Genomic DNA, 16718 nt, shown 5'->3' on the forward strand with positions numbered 1-16718 from the left:
TCAATGATTGCAGAATGTCAGTAATCCAATTCCAACAGCTCCTGGCTCTGAAATTGCTATTTTTCGGACACGTGCTGAACATTTCACCTGCTAGTAATGACATTTTTGTATTTTCTTCTAATTACACTCAAAGCTAAGACCTTTGGCCCTAGGCCACGGACCTCTATTCAGGCTGCACACATTCTCTTAAACGCCCTGATCCTTTGTTGTCACTCTCGGTCTTTCATCTATTATTTACATCCATTGAGAAGAGAGATACTCTACCATTTGTGAAGCTTTAAAGCTTCTAATCATCTTAATTTCTTCGCCTTTCAACCAGTGCTTCCCCTTATGGACCAATGCCAATAGTGTGACAAAATAATTTTTCAAGCCGAGATCCTCCTGGACCCTTCCCAAACCTTGACACACACAGGGGCTGTAAGTGCCTTTTGTCCTTAGCCGGCTGCTTTTGCAAACACAGGCCTTTGCTCAGCTTCGGGGGAGCGGGGCGGGTATGGATTCGCTTGTCAGTGGCTTGGCGGGAGTTTTCTTGGAGTTTAGGGTGTGGGTTTTTTACATCATTTTGTTTCTGTTAAAGTGTCTCAGTCCTCCTAAATCAGAGACACTGTAGTGAATCTTCCCTCTTTTAAAAACATTAAGTATCTTCTGAAATACGAATTTTACGTTTACTGTTTTTTTCCAAAAGGTAAACTGCCCATGTGCTGTTTTTGTTTTATATCGTTACGTGTCCTCTCTGTATTGACAGATTCTCACACAATATTTATGACACACAAAATATCAGTTATGCTTTTTCTGATCATTACCGTGATTAATTTGTCCTAACCTTACAACACAATGTGACAAAAATACAATTTCTTCATCTGATGTTCAGATCATCTCCTTCTGATCCCTCCTTATTTGCAAATGAAGTAGGAAACAAATTGGCAGCACTTTTGTCAAGACGCAGAAGATCTCTTCAGAATTCATTAACCACTGATCTTCGTTTCCAAGACCTGTGGGATCTGCTAACATGTGATCCATCTTGGCTCTTTCTTCCACTACTGCCTGGCTTACTTTTGATTTCTAACAGTGCTTCCTTGTTGTCTGTCCCCTCTGAAGACCCCCAGCCCCCTTGTCTTTTCTTTTTTTCACCATTTGCTTCAACCATCAGTTCACTTGAGACTCATCCATCTTACAATGCCTAAAGTGACAGATGCTCTTAGGAATGACCATACTGCTGAGTGAACAAAAGATAACATCACCTCTAGGAACTCAGGGAGAAATACAACTTCAACCCTAAGACAGGGTTATCCTGACGGACACAGCACCATAAACCTCACTCAAGTGAAGAAAAAAAAAAAAAAGAAAAACAATTGCAGAGAAAAGGAATCTGACACAATTAAAGGCCAAAAAGAGTATTCTTTCTGTTGCAGCTGTAGTTACTGGTGGCAATGACGTTTTTATTTTCTGGTTTTTTCCTAACACCCCATAGGAGAATTTTGTAGAATTTATGTGTGATAAAAATCAAGAGGCACAGAGAGAGTGGAGAAATTTCACACAAAAACTGTCTCAGGATCCCTGCAGACTTGAATGGAGGAAGAAGGCACTTTGGTACAGTTTCAGCAGCATGTCACAGAAGTCCTTCGCCAAAACACAAACATTACCTTGTTAAAATCTACACATCCTACAGACCAGCTGTTGCTCAGTGAAATTCTACAGGAATTCAGAATCATCGTGCAAGCCTGTGCCCTTGATGAATGCATACTGTAACCGAAGAAAGATTACTTCAATGTCGTGGCTACTTGATAAATCTGTAATTTGCAACTAACAGCCCCCCAGTGTTTTGACATTGGAGCACATACCATTTAGAAAAAAAATTAAATTAGAATGATGGATTTTCCAGCCAACACCCACATACCCATCTACAGAAGTATGTCTGTTTCTAAACGAAGATCTACACTAAGACGACTGAAGCAAAAACTGCTGACTTGAAATATGCCCAAAATTCTCTATCCAGTTGGTGGAATGGGACTTGTTGAAGAAAGGGGAGTCCTGGGTGGTGCTAGAAATCTCTTACTTAACAAAGGAAAGGTCATATTAGCATCTCTCAGTGACATTCTCGCAAAAGTGATGCCACAAATGCTGGGAATCCCTTCTCCACAGTGAGATGCAAAGAATTCCCTTCTCTCTCAGCAAAGCTTTAAACAGCATCTCATGTTCAGTTTTCAAACACGGCAGGAAATAACCATCATTACAGTACATGAGATTGACAGCATGTAAGTTTAATGAACATAAAAGCTGGAGTTGTAAAACAAAGACCAAGATAGAGGGCCTATTAACCAAGCGTCTTCTGTTCAATGTAAAGTCAGGGAAAATTCACAATATGCACTTCCTTAGCCATATTTATTAATTGTATTTAGCCATAATTATTAATTTGTGATGAGTTACAATTTTAGGTCCTTATCCTGATCAGGAATCTTTCTATTGCGCTCTCATAACATGGCCAACATTAAACCACCAGATTGTAAATACAGAAGTAAAGTATAAACACACCATTTTTTAATATACATTATTTTCCCATAGGATGCCATGCAGTACCATTTTGGACATCCAATATATGGAAATTAAACTAACAACCAGTCAAGTTCGGTCCTTCCTAAAGAGGATCCCAAGTCTGGACCCCACACCACTCTTAGAGTTCCTCTCCTATTCTGAGACACCGAGTGATCTGGCACTGAAATCTCTGATAAAACCCCATCCAGTTGTGCAAAACACTTACATGTAGGAAACTCTACATAAGATAATTATTGGTACATGATTGAGAGAGTTGTATGCAAGACTCGGCTTTGCACCTCACATCCCAGCCTGCTCAGTCCAGATAGCTCTGGAACCCCAGTCCTCAGCAAGCAGCAGGGCTCAAGGCATGCCACAACTACGAGGAAGAAAAGCAATAAGAAAACAGAGTTTGGGAGATTTACAGGCACATTTTGCCATGGTATCTAAATCAAATTTTCGCCACCGATTCTATTGTACCTTGAGTGTCACCATGTCCAGGATAACTTTCTGAAGCTCCTTGTAAACCAATCAAATCAAAGACGCAAACAACAAAGTCTGCAATTAACACTCAGAGGAAAAATCTTGAAAATATATAATGCTTTCATCTGAAATACTTGAAGATCTTGGCATCAGATACGGACCAAAAAGTAGTAAACTGTATCCTGCCTTATAAAAATCTATACTCTGCACTCAAATGGACATCTTATCATACAGACAGTCCTTAAATGTTGTATCTCCAAATATTTATCACAGTAGAGAGAAGTGTTTATAGTTAATATGCAATCCATCTTCTGCATGTTGCTGCTTTTAAACAAGACAAAGTGTGAGGTAAAAGGTCAAAACTACCAGAAAGAGTCCTGAATAAAAACTCTGCTAGAGTTGCTAGAAAAGACAAGGTGTAAAATAGGTTGTTGGAGTCAAAGTCCCTATGCAACAGAGCAGGCCAAGGGTACTGATCCAAACAGCAGGGAGTAGTGAAACAACTCTTGGTGTTATGTGTCACTAATACCAGACTGCTTTGAAAATCTCTCATTTAATGAAAGCAACATTCTTCAATTGAAACTAAACGTTTGTACAAGCATACATGTGAAATTAGTTCTCATTCAATGCAATTTTAACATGGAATAACTGAAATACTGATATTAAACTTACAGGTAACTTCTGTCATGACCATTAAGTTACTGACACTGAAACATGACCTTGAAATGACAGCTCCATTAATGCAAGTCTTACCGGGGAAGGTTTGAAAAAGCCCCGATTAAATTAACTACTTTTAAACACAATAGGATCAATATGTATGCAGAGAATGTACACCCCCATGGCAAGTTCTGCTTGCTTGATTGATCAAAAACAAAAAAATCCTGTGGCCTTCCAGATCTCAGCTGGTGCCAGAAATCCACATAGAAAAAAAAAAAAAAAATCCATCTAAATGAAACTCTGAAAAGCTTTACCCTTCACCAGTCTATTTGCACTTCAAAAACTCCTTAAGTCCTTCAGCTAAACCCCAGGGTTGAACCATTTCAAAAATGAGAGGGGGGTGGCCGTGATTTATCTTCCTTCTGGGCTCTGGACAGAGCTGTAAAATCTGCCTGCTGTGGGGTGTGTGGGTTACAGGCTCGTTTTCAGGAACCTTGGATATTTACCAGTTTTATAAATAACTCTGCCCAATTCCTTACCATCATTTACCTCCTTCAATCAGATACAAGTACCATTTATAAAGCAAAGTTTTGTTTTCTGCTCACTGGTATCCAAGCTGATGAAGCTGAATCATCAAAATGGCCAAGCATCTGAAATCAGTATTTTAAAGAAAAATATAGTAGATCTTATTCATACCTGTAAGTATCAGCTGTTGCCTTAGGGAATTTGAGCTGAGGGAACATTCATTTAAGAATATAATTTAAGCCTATCCCTTATATTTACTAGTATCAAACACATTTTTAGCAATATCTGCAGGATGCATTTTTCAGTCCTCTATACTTCAAGATACATTACCAATAGAAGGAAAAATGGAGATTTCATGGGTCACAAACTTCTGGGTCACAAGGACCTTCAGTGCTGCTGTCAGCCTAGTAAAATTCAATTGATATACTCTTGCTTTATATGTCCACTATTAAAAACCCTGCACCTGAGTTTCTACATGATTTTTTCTGAAGTAGAAACACCAACCCAACAACTTTACTGACATTCTTTGAACAGAAATTAATGCTCCGATATTCAGTTAATGTGTTAAAAATATAAACACACGCATATATAGATGAAACATACACCTCCTCCAAACATTACAGATAAATCCTACAGCATCAACATCACAGAACGGCACAAAGCGAGGGCACTGAAACATGCCTATGTACTTCAGTTTTTCTGAAGCTTTCTTCTATTCTTAAGACCCAACCCTATAAACCATGTATCAGTGACACAACTCTTATTAGTCTAAATTCTTCGACTTGGATAAACAGACAGACTTGCTCTCAAGGTAAATAACAATAAGAATAGATGCAATATTATCTATTTTGCATAGAAAGGGCCCGTTTATTTCCAAAGTCCTTTTCAGATTTTGCTTTTATCACAGATCTGGTATCTTCCATTCTAAACCAACAGAAATGGATGAAAAATATTTTATGAAAAGATAAAAATACACAGATCCTGCCATGGTAGGTCCAGCCTTAATTAGACTAGTGGCAAGCTTTAAAAACATTGACGTTGTGCTTGTTTTTGTGCAAGCCAAATACCGGTCCTAACAAAACTGCAGGGCTAATCTGAAAAAAACCCCTAATCACTCTATTAATCCCCACTCGAATCCACAAGGATACTTAAGTAAGAGGTTTGGATATAAGAAGGAATGGCATCTTACTCAGCATCTGACATTCTACTCAACTGCTCAGAGTCTGAAACTCTCCTCTATTTTAGAAAAAGAGTGCAAGATGTTTTGAGCATATATACTCTTTTGAGTATACTCTTTTCATATAGAAAAAAAAATCTCCAGTATAACTACAGATCTGTGTGCTTTTGCAAAAATTGTAATAGAGTATTTACTTGACTATGTCCTTCACTGGCTCAAAATTATAAGGCTGTGCTGAGGGTGTTTCTAAACTTGCATCTACTTCTGGTGTGCTTGCAAAATTTTACGATTCCAGCTGCAGTCTCATTAGCAGAACACTTTGACTTCCCTACCTATGCCAACATTTGCTATTTTAATAGAAAGAATTTTGGCAAGGTGGATGTTTGTCTCTCCTTACTACATCCAGTAGCACCAGGAACATCTTTTGTATGTTATTTATTGTAAAGAAAGTTTGAGTATTTGTGTAGCCATCTATTTTTCTGTGTTTATTTACAAATCCTGAGAAAAACCCAAATGCACGTTCTGATCAATAGGAATTGGTACTTCTATTTAAAGCAAAATGAATGTCACCAGAGCTAGGTAAAGCGACTTTAAGAACTGAAGTCCAAGAAGAGCAGAGAAAAATTCCATAAAATCCCAAACAGACTGTGGTCTGCTTTTTTTTAAAAAAAAAAAAAAAAAAGCTGGAAACACAAACAAGAAATACCGTGTGGATTCATTAGCAACCAGGGTGGCAGGCCTTCCTCTAATTCCCTTATAAAAGCCCATGACTACCTGCAGAGCCTGGGAGTGCAAATCACATTAGTGGAGCCACCAGATGACCAAAGAAAGCACTGGAGGCCTGGTGAAACCAGTAAACAAAAGGCAGCATTCCAGCTGAATGCCACTGCTAGAGTCAGCATTGTAAGATGCTTGGATCCGATAACCCAAAAAGCAGATTAGCTGCAGGCAACAAAAGAGTAAAATGAGAAACAAAGGGGTCATTTTGACACATGAAGAAATCATTTCCATTAAGCCATCTTGAGTTTACTATGTAGTTATAAAAACTGCTCCTACTTGAAGTGACATTTGAAGCAATGAAGCTGTGACAGTGAGGCGACTTGGACAAGCTCCTGAAATAATGCATCCCTGAACACAATATAATTTAAAGAAGCAAAGTGGCCTCTTTGCCTTTGAATCTGTGACATTTTAAAGGCCTAGTAATGATTTTTGAATCTGTTGTACAGATTTCAGTCAGAAGACTTAACATGTATTGCTAGGCTTGACGAACAGAAGATTCATTAGTTTTATCTGTTTTTCAAAGCCTCCTGCAGAGAACGCACATGCCGCAAATACTCTCATGTAATTACATGAGAAGGTTGCCTTCTCTCCCCAGTCTCCATCTCCTCCCATGCTTGTCTCACTCGGTCATTCTCAACACAGGAAAGGAAAGAGTCATATTCTATACCTTACCAGAAGCTTAAGAAAGGATTTTTATCCTGAAACAAGTCTAGGCCTACTTTAATCATGAGGACCCAACTGCAAATTTGAGACACAGAAGTCCATAAGAATATGTAGACACTAGAGAGAGAGAAGTCAAAACTTTCCGGGCTAAAACTGGAAAATCTGCCACAATTTTGTTTTAACAATGAAGACTTCTATATACTCAAAGCCAAAACAGGTCTTTTTCTTTCTTCACAAGACAGTAAATTGCCCTACTATGACCTATCCATGAGCTAGAAGAAATTTCTAAGGAATGCTGTGGCACAGAGACCATTTCAGATTGCTAGCTGTGCTCTCTGCATCTCCCATTGCTAGCGCAAGATACAGAATCCTGACACACTGTGAGGAAACAGGCTTTTCTTTAACCCAACAACATTTCTTACATGGGTTTTGCACACATAGAGCAATTAAACCTATTAGCTTCAGTAGGGATGGGATTTTACAAGTGTATGCATCCACAGCTAACTGATTCTTCTCAGCAACAAGTGCAGAGAAAATATACCCAGCAAAACAGCTCAGCAGAGCCTAGGAGGGACAGCATAAAAGGACAACCTATGGCTGTGTCCAGATACAAATATATGGTATGCATTGCTGTGGAAATCCTCCTATCAAGGCTCAGTGAAAGGCTTGCCATAAAATGTTCTGCAAACACCTTCTGCCACCTGGTGATTTTGCCAAAATACAAAGCCATTAAACATATCTGAAAGGGGAAAGACATAATGCAGACATCTGGTTATACAATATGGACATCCCCTGAGGATATCGGTACCAACATACTGATATCAGAACAAACCCATGAGTAAAAGCAGTCCAACAGTATAGAGGAGATATTGTGCACGTGTGGTTTTCCCCTGGTTCCAAACCATTCTGCTCTGGAATATCACCATGGTATCCATGCTGCTCCTAGTATTTTTCCTGTGTACATGACCTGGGAGACAAAGAAGGTGGATGGAACAGAAGACAGACAGAGTAGAAGCCCCTCTTCTATTATTGCTCTTTAAAGATACCTTATTATCCAAAGTAGCACTCAGGCATAAACATGCCTTCATAAATTCACAGAAGGAAAATGCAGTGAAAGGTATAAGGAATAACACAGTCAAGAAGGAAGCAGATTCTAAAAAGAAAAAGGACTTGTGGCTATAATGTGTACACATACGTGTTACGTAAATCTACACAGAGTGGAAGCACGAGATGCTGTTGTACATCAGGCTCACCATGAACCCTTATACTGAGGAGAAGGAAAAATAAATTGAAGTTCAGAGATTCAGTCTATCACCATTCAGAGAAACACTTAAGTGTTTGTATTTATAGCCATAAGTCAGTCTGAATACGAAGACAGATGCAGCTAGTAATCACATAAAATGATCCACTTCAATGCAGTTGGCCTTTATACTGCAGCAAGAAAACAACATGATCTTTGCTTAGTAGTCATGGACAGTAGATTACCATTAGCGATTTTCCACAGCATCTTTCTAATAAAAATGTCAGAGCACTCTAAACAAACGGGCAAGCTGATCGGTTCAGAATGTTAAAAAAATTTTCAAATACTTAATCCAAGCAGACCCCATATTTCAGTCACAAAGGTCTTTTCCATGCAATGCTATTTCAAGTTGTGTTGCACTGGGCCCCTCAGCACTAAGATATTCCAGCAAAACAGAAACTCTGTCAAGACTTGCTGCTTAACTGCTGTTGCTTGTGCAGAAACATACAGTGTGTCCAGACCTTCCTAAAAATGCTAATGTTAAAAGTCTTTATCTCTTTGAGGAATTCTAGTTATTTTTACATAGGGGCAAGCACTTGACACACAAGTCTTCTCTCAGCTGGGATTGCCATGGACCCAGTTCTGGGCTGCTGACTGAACACCTGGGAGGTGTTCAGGAAACTGGTTTCTTGTTCCTAAAGTCACTCAGCAGAGCTGGCAGAAGGTCCTGGGAATGAAGACCCCCACATACACTGCAAAATTGATGGGCTCATTATAGACCCAATAGGAAAACCACAAACAGATCAGGACGTCTTCACTGCTCATGCTGACCTACATCCTGACTGCAGTTTGGGTCTACACCCTCTCTCACATTAAAACTGCTTTTGTTGAAAAGCCCTCCAAATAAAGACTTCCACAATGCCCGAGCTGAAGTGATATACTTGAGCAAAATTTCGGGCCACAGATACCCATAAAATAGTTATCCCAGTAGAGTAGAAACCATTCATACAGAAATTATGCCTAATCCAGACACTGCTTGGCATGCTAGAAGTCCAGGAGCATTCATGAAAGTGGATATTGAAGCATTTTACCTTAAGGCTGGTGGAGAAACCAAGGTGCTCTTTGAACAATTAAAAAGAAATCTAGCATAGACAAAGTGCCAGGTGAAAGACACAGGACTGGGAAAGAATACTGCTCAGGTTTCACCATGATAAGACAGTTGCTAGTGCTTTTACTCAGTTCTTACACATATCCAGTGCTCTGGCATGGAGGCAAAGAAAAAAAAATTGGCCAAGGAAAGAAAAGGCCTTTCAAAAATAAGAATTTCATACAAAAAGTAAAGAGGAAGAGAACACCTTGTTCTCTCTCACACACACTGAAGTAGAGAGATCTCATGAAGACTCAGGAATAAGGAAAAGATCACTCTACTCTTGAAGTACAGGAGGGGGGCAACAGATGGAAACACTGATAAGAAGCTCTCTCTGCTTGTGATAACGATCCTGAGAGAGTCTGGTGAAGGTGGGTTAAGGAGGATAACAGCATTGTCTTCTCCCGACATCATAACCAACTTACACTGAGCTCCTCAGGACAGAACTGACCTTCCTATAAACCGATATAGACCTCTGTTCTTGTCAGGGCTTCTTTAGAAACTACCACAGAATGCATAAACTGAGAAACCCATACAGAGAGATCCTGGAAAAGGCATTCATATTCCCAGCTGTTAATTATAACATAACAATTAGGAATTTATACAAAGACATATATTAAAATAATCTAATCCTCTCTACAGGTCTATTAAATCTGACTTGCTCTGAAATGGAAGTCCCAGGGAAGAGTCTCCATTGCTGCTAAATGTATTGGTTTTCAAGGCCATACCCGTACACTGATCTATAAAGAAAAGAACATGCTTTGATGCAGTAGGAACTTTTCCATGGAATTCATAAGGATGACAATTTTTTTTCCCCACTTAAATCTATTGTTATTGTACAGGCAGCTTCAGAGGACAGGTTGTGTAAAAGCTAAATAGGCAGAAAAAATACTGGCTTTACCGCCTGTCACCCTTGAAATCCCTAACATGACAATAAGCAGTACTTCCCCACCATATGCTACAAGCTTCTGGTGCCTTCCAGAAAGCCTTTTTATCTGATGCTGGGAACAGACTCCTGCTGCAGATGTGAATGCAGAGGACTAAAAGACTGCACAAATGAGAGATGGAGTTGGGGAAATGAGTGTTTGAGTATAGGAAGAAACAGGGAATCAATTCTCAGAGATGCTATCTTCGCTTTGGTGCTTCTGTTCCACCTCGCCCTCCAACACTTGCTCTCCGTCCTTCGCCAGCTTCCTACTGTACCAGCTCTTTTCCGAGCTACCCGCTAGTGAAGGAAGGAAACTTTACCAAGATCATCTTTCCTCTGCTGGTGCAGTACGCCTCTGTCTTCAGAGTACTATCTGCTTTACTCTGGCCTATTTTTGGCTGTCATCTAAAAATGCAGCAATTCTTTCTTCCAGCCTTTCCTGCTTCCCCAAGTATAGATCCAGATCCTGTTTAATGACAGCATTTGAGATCTCACGGAAACTCTGAGGAGTCAACAGAAAGATGAAAATTACAGTGTATGAAGAATAAACAGACTTTTTTTAAAAAAAAAAAAAGCAGGGGCCGGCAGGATAACAATTCCAGATAAGATTTAAATAAACATACGTGGGAGGTAGCAGAAAAGGCAGTTGGTTCCTCATGCTCGGATGCACACAGGTAATGACCTCTGTCTGTTGCTCTCCCAAAGCTAACAATGCTGGTTATTGCACTCCTCCAGTGTGATCTGGAAAGGATCCAGTGCACTACTGATTACATTTCATCCACAGTTAGTTTAACCTTTGAAACATGACAGTCAGCAGCAGGGAACAGGCCAGCACATAAGGTCAACTCAACCTTGTTGGTCCCAGCATTCTCCCAATGTTTGCACAGAAAACAACCTGGCAATCAGGGATTCCTCCCCCATAAATACAAACACCCCAACAGGGACAGTGCTGAAATGCTGATTTTATTGCACGGTCCCATTCACAGCCATCAATCTACCAAAACAGAAAAATACTGGTTCTCCTTTTTTAAAAAAACATAAGAACTAGTATTACATGGAAATAGTCTCATTTAGGAAGGCAGAGATGTGACTATTTGTTCTAATGTGAGGTATCAGACAAATGTTGCACATTATTCCTTCTCCAAGAATATAGAAAGAAAAAAAAAATCAAAGAGAAAATAAGTATGCTCTGAAATAACAGTGAAACAACTGGGTCAGCAAGTGTAACAAGAACACTTTGTGCTAAAAGGAAGGCTAAAAAAAATTCCTGTTAAGTTGCCCATTTTTCTCAAGTTCACTTCCTTTCCAGAACAGCCTCTTTTGAAGCTCGCATTCTATCTGTCGTACACCCAATTTTAAAATGAAAAACCAGCATCTCCAGTTACCCTGTATTTCTACAGAAAAGTACAGTACTTAGCAAGATCAGATACTTCATCTCTTTCTAAATATTACGTTTCAACAAAATCCTTACTGTCACAGGAAAATGTATGCAAAAGGAGAGCAACAAAGATATTCCTGTCTTCAAAAAGCTTCTAGTTATTTAGGAGTTATCGCGCATTTTCCTTCTGGATAGATTGAGAGCATTTTGAAGTTATTAAAATGGAAAAAAATCACTTTTCCTTAGGAACTACTGCCCTCTAACATAACAGTGATGAGAATTTTTTTTTAGTGATGCTTAGCTATCCCTTGGAGCATGTGCACTTGGATTTTTCATCATTTGGGTGTTTGTGTGGATGGCTCAGGGAGCACAGGCTTTTCAAGAGCGAGTAAAAGGTGAAAAAAGGTCACTTTAGTAGAATTCATTTTCTCTTAAATTCTCAGAGAAATGCAGCTAAAAAGTGGCAACGACAAACCTTTCATCTTTTCTTCTAGCTATTAGCATTTCCTAAGGTTCTGTCAGTTATAATACAACAGTGTCTTTGGTTATACCCTCTCACCTTTTTCTTCCTCCTCTAACACGAATTGTAAACCAAATGCTGGCAGCAGTCCTGTTAAGAGCAGGAGCTGGACTAGAACTCCAGACGCCCCTTCCAACCAGCCCTTCAGCGCTGCCCTGAGCAACCTGCTTGCCCACGAGCCACATCTGCTGCTCCTCCAGCGGGAAAGGCCTCCCCTCGCTTCCACTCACGCCACTGCCAATCCCCACCTTAGGCACAAGCTGGAAGCCTTGCCTCTGGATTTGCCTGGAGGCAAACCCAGGGTCCTTCAAAGAAGGCCGAGAGCGATGTGGGCTTGCATAAAGAAACGACTGCGCGTCAAAGTTTACTGTGCTGAAGTAACATCAATTCTCGTATTTAGAGTGGAAAGAGGATGCTGCTTTAAAAACCTTACAAGCACGCGACAAAACAAAACCAAGCCTTTAGCAAATCCAGAGGCATGTCACTCTGAACTCACTCACTCCCAACTCTACACACCTCCCCACTCCACTGAGGCTCCAAAACGGTCCAATGCCTGTTGGACCTGTACCAAAGTATGTATGTAAAGCACAATATACTTTTAAAAATGTTTCGTATTACCTTGGCGCTGGCAATATGCACACTAGAAAAGATGGTACCCATTCTTACAGACTGGCTCCTTTGCAAAGCATCCACACAAGACAGCACAGCGTACAAGGGAATACAGTCAGCCCCCATACCCAGAGGACCAGGCGCTGGAATACACTGAACAACAGAAAAATCCAACTCCGGAGAGCGGGACCACACAGCACAGACATTTAAGCAGCTCGCTCTGAAAGCGGCAAGGCCAGGCCTGAGCCAGGGTGAAGAAAAGACCACCCAGAGCAGAGCTGGTGCCTGCAGAGCCACCAGCCACCTCTTGCTCGGGGAAGGCTCATCCCACCCCGGCGCAGCAGCCGGCTGGGCCAGCTCCGTACAGTCGTGCTCCCACTCCTGGAGCCTGGGCAGATGGAGAAGCACCCCAGGAGTGAGACCGTGTGAGTGAGCTGGGACCCAGCGGGGCTCACCAGCACTGGCCTGGCCCTAGATCGAGGTCGGCTGCGTCTGCCCCATTAGGCACCGCGGGCTGAATGGGTCCTGGGGATGACATCTCAATAACAAGGAGAGACAAGGGGCAGATAATGGAGAGGAAAAACCCCCAGGGATTTGAGGGCCTTGAAAGAGAAGATAAAGAGCTTAGGTCTGATGCTATAAAGACAAGAAAACTCTGGCAGAGGAATGCAAGAAGAAAGGTAACACAATCAAGGTGACAGGCTCAGAAAACAATTTTCACACAGACCAGGTACGAGGCTGTTTGTCCAGGCCTGCAAACACGGTCTTGACGTAGCAAAGATGGGAGGAGGAAGCCTGGACAGTGATTTTTCCCTCTCCAAATGAAGGAGCAAAACCGCCAGGTCAGGGACGTTACGCAGGCAGGAGCTGCGAGACGCAGCCCTGGCCCGGGCGGGCGCAGGGACGAGTCAGGGTGACAGAGGTGGCCCAGGCACAGCGGCCGAGACGGAACGCGGGAGGGAGGACTGGGAGCTAAACATCCCAGAGGAGATGTCAGGGAGACAGGCCGAGATTTCAGCTCCAGCCCAGGGAGACTGATGATTCCCTTTATGGCCTGCAAGCACTTCCCACCGAAGTTCACACAGGAAGATAACGTTCCCTTCAAATGAATTTATGCAGACGGTGGTTCATTTGTCAGAGGATGAAAAGACGCACTTTCAGTTTAAAATTAAAACACTCAAGGTCCTCAGCAGACAAGAAGGAAAAGCCAGTATCTGTCTTCGCGCACGTCCCGCACATGCCTGTTGTCTGCTTTCAGTGGGCGTTTATGCCACCAGATGAGTTATCTGGGCCCGCCGGTCCAGAAAGGCACACGATTATGTCCTGCTGAATCCCATACAAAATCCATACTTTTCAAAAGATGCAAATGGAAAAACCAAAACCAACATAGATTGCACGGGCAGATGCTCCTGCAGCATAAATTCTGTATTTAAAACAAAGGGAAACAGTACCGAGTGTGCTCCAAAATGGACAACTGCTAAAATGATATGAAATTGGATGCTTCAAGAAAAAATTATTTGTGAGGCAAGTAACATTTTTTTCTCTTGATTCAGATTCAGACCCATCTTTACTGATGCTAAGCCTCACTGAGACTTCAGAAAAAAACAACTGCTTCAGAAAGTTATTCCTTGTCCAGTCCAAGTTTCCTGTGACTTTCTCACATGAACTTGTCATCCTTGACAAGGTTTACACATGTGAAAAAAAGTTTCAAGCTGAAAATCAGTATTACCTCTACGCTAAAACACTGTCTTATGGCAAGCATTCGATACAGTAGACAAAGCACAGTGGCAAAAGAAAACATTTCATTACCTCTGAAATCAGACATCAAAACTTGTTCATTGATTTTCCTTCATTAAAAAATAACTGATAGTCAAAGAAGTGTTGCCTGGTAGGATCAAAGCCTATCCTACAGGAAACACACACACAAAGCATTTGGAAATGAGGGTTAATTTGGCATGCAATTTAACAGCATTAGCTTTTATCAGCAGCATTTCAAGGTCAGGCACATCCATGTTTAAAATGTTTGGTTTTGTTATGATTTCAACTATTGTGCATTGGAGTTCAACAAATCTTAAAGTGACATTAATTTGAAGGAAGGCACCAGAAGCACCCCCTCCCCCCAACCCAACACCATAGTTTACATCACAGTTTAGCGTTGCAAACATTAAAACCCGAAAAACTACTCCAAAGAAACCAAACTAAAAAAAGTGATCTGATTAAGTCTCCAATTCCCTTTTATAAATTCAAGATTTCACCCTTTCAAGAAAAAAAAACCCAAAATGTATCAAATCAACAGATTACAAAAAATGTTCTCTTTTTTCCCTTTCCTTTACAGGACTAAGTCACAGATCAGGCCAGATGGAAGGAGTCCTTTAGCTGACATGGTTTGTGCAAAATGTAAAGAGCTTTTGAAGAGACTCACTTAATATCTCAAATAACATAGTCAAAACAGCCTCACATCTTAAGAAGTGTTTTTGTTTTAGTCTCAGATTTTAAACATGTTTCTTTTTGAGTTAAACCTATTCTGTTCAGAATTCAAGTTAGCTCATTTTATTTATTCCCAAAAAGATTAAGTCAAAATGTAAGATCATTCATTTTTTATTATGCTTCATACTCAGTTTATTCAGAAAACATACAAAAGGACAACGGATAAAACAAAATATTAAGTAGAGTTGCTCAGCTCCAATTAAAAAAAAATACTCCACAAACTTGCTGGAGATTTTCCCCTTTACTGATTTATAAACTTCAAAAACTAATGCACAGTTACATGTTTTCATGTTCATGGTTATGCTATGGAAAGGTTTTCCATACCTTTCCATGGAAAGGTATTTCTTTTCATTGAAAGCTTGATCTTTATATACTCTAGAAACCCACAACGCTGACAGACTTCAGCAGCAGTTGGCACCAAACGTTTTGTGGGATCAAGCCCATACTGCACTTGAAACAAATTCTTTGATTAATCAATTACTGGCAGAACCTCACAGTATCATGGATGTATGCCTAAGAGCTTTACAAACACTTATGGGACAGCTGTGTTAGGGAATGAAATCTCTTAAGCCTCTTTCTTTGCAATTCTCTGCCATAGTTCAGAAGAATGCCACCCTATTACACCAAAACCAGGGGGGAAAACAGTTGCTCTCGCCTCTCGCATGAGGCTAATTAATCTTCTGACACCTTGACAAAGCAGCTTGTTGATAGTCAAAGAAAGGTTTTTTCTGATTTCCTCTCAAGACAGGAGATGCTCTTTATCTATCATCCCTTCTTCCTGATCTCTTCTTCCAGAGTCCCCACATCAGCAGAACTGTCTATCAGAGCAGACAGCAGGAGGGAAAGGTCTGACTGACTGATAGGGCACCACTGCCCAACAGTGCTATTTAAGTGTAGGAACCTATTGTTAGAAACTTACTTTACAGCAGTTAAACAAATATAATGGCAACGAATTCAACCATTGTATCACTAGAGTCAGCTCAAGCTAATAAGTAAAGTTAGCTAATTACACTGATCTGATTTAAAATCCAGACAAATTGTAGAGATGGAGTCAGCATTACTGCATGCTGCAAGAGTAGAAATTTTAAAGGAAGAAGTTTTGCACGTACTGTGCTTTCTGAATTGAATTATGGTTGCTTCCATTTTTATTCTCCCTTGTGAGCTGGATCATACACCCAGGTCTCCTTTCCTTCTCCCAATCACGGGCCTGCTAGGCATTCCTAATTAATCAAAATAAAATCATTTTTCTTATAATGCAGTTGAAATTTCCTCCTCTTCCCTTACCTCCCCAAGTTCTAACATATTTACTTGTTAAGATTATAAGAAATTTCAGTTTTTAAGGGGAAAACATTATAAAATGCCTTCTAAAAAGAGGATACTATGTACTACAAACCAAACCGAATTCCACCCTAGTAACATATCTTTGAGGATACTGATTTGGTGTAACCTAGCACAGATATCCTGATGTAAAGAAGATGTTTCTGCACACTTTTCAAAAACAGGCACTTAATATGCAAAATGCTGTTTTCTTATATATAGATACATATTTTTATGATATACACATTAAATATACTTATATATCTTGTAGCTCC

Source organism: Phaethon aethereus (assembly GCF_964289735.1).
Source record: "Phaethon aethereus genome assembly, chromosome: 2".
Taxonomy (NCBI): domain Eukaryota; kingdom Metazoa; phylum Chordata; class Aves; order Phaethontiformes; family Phaethontidae; genus Phaethon; species Phaethon aethereus.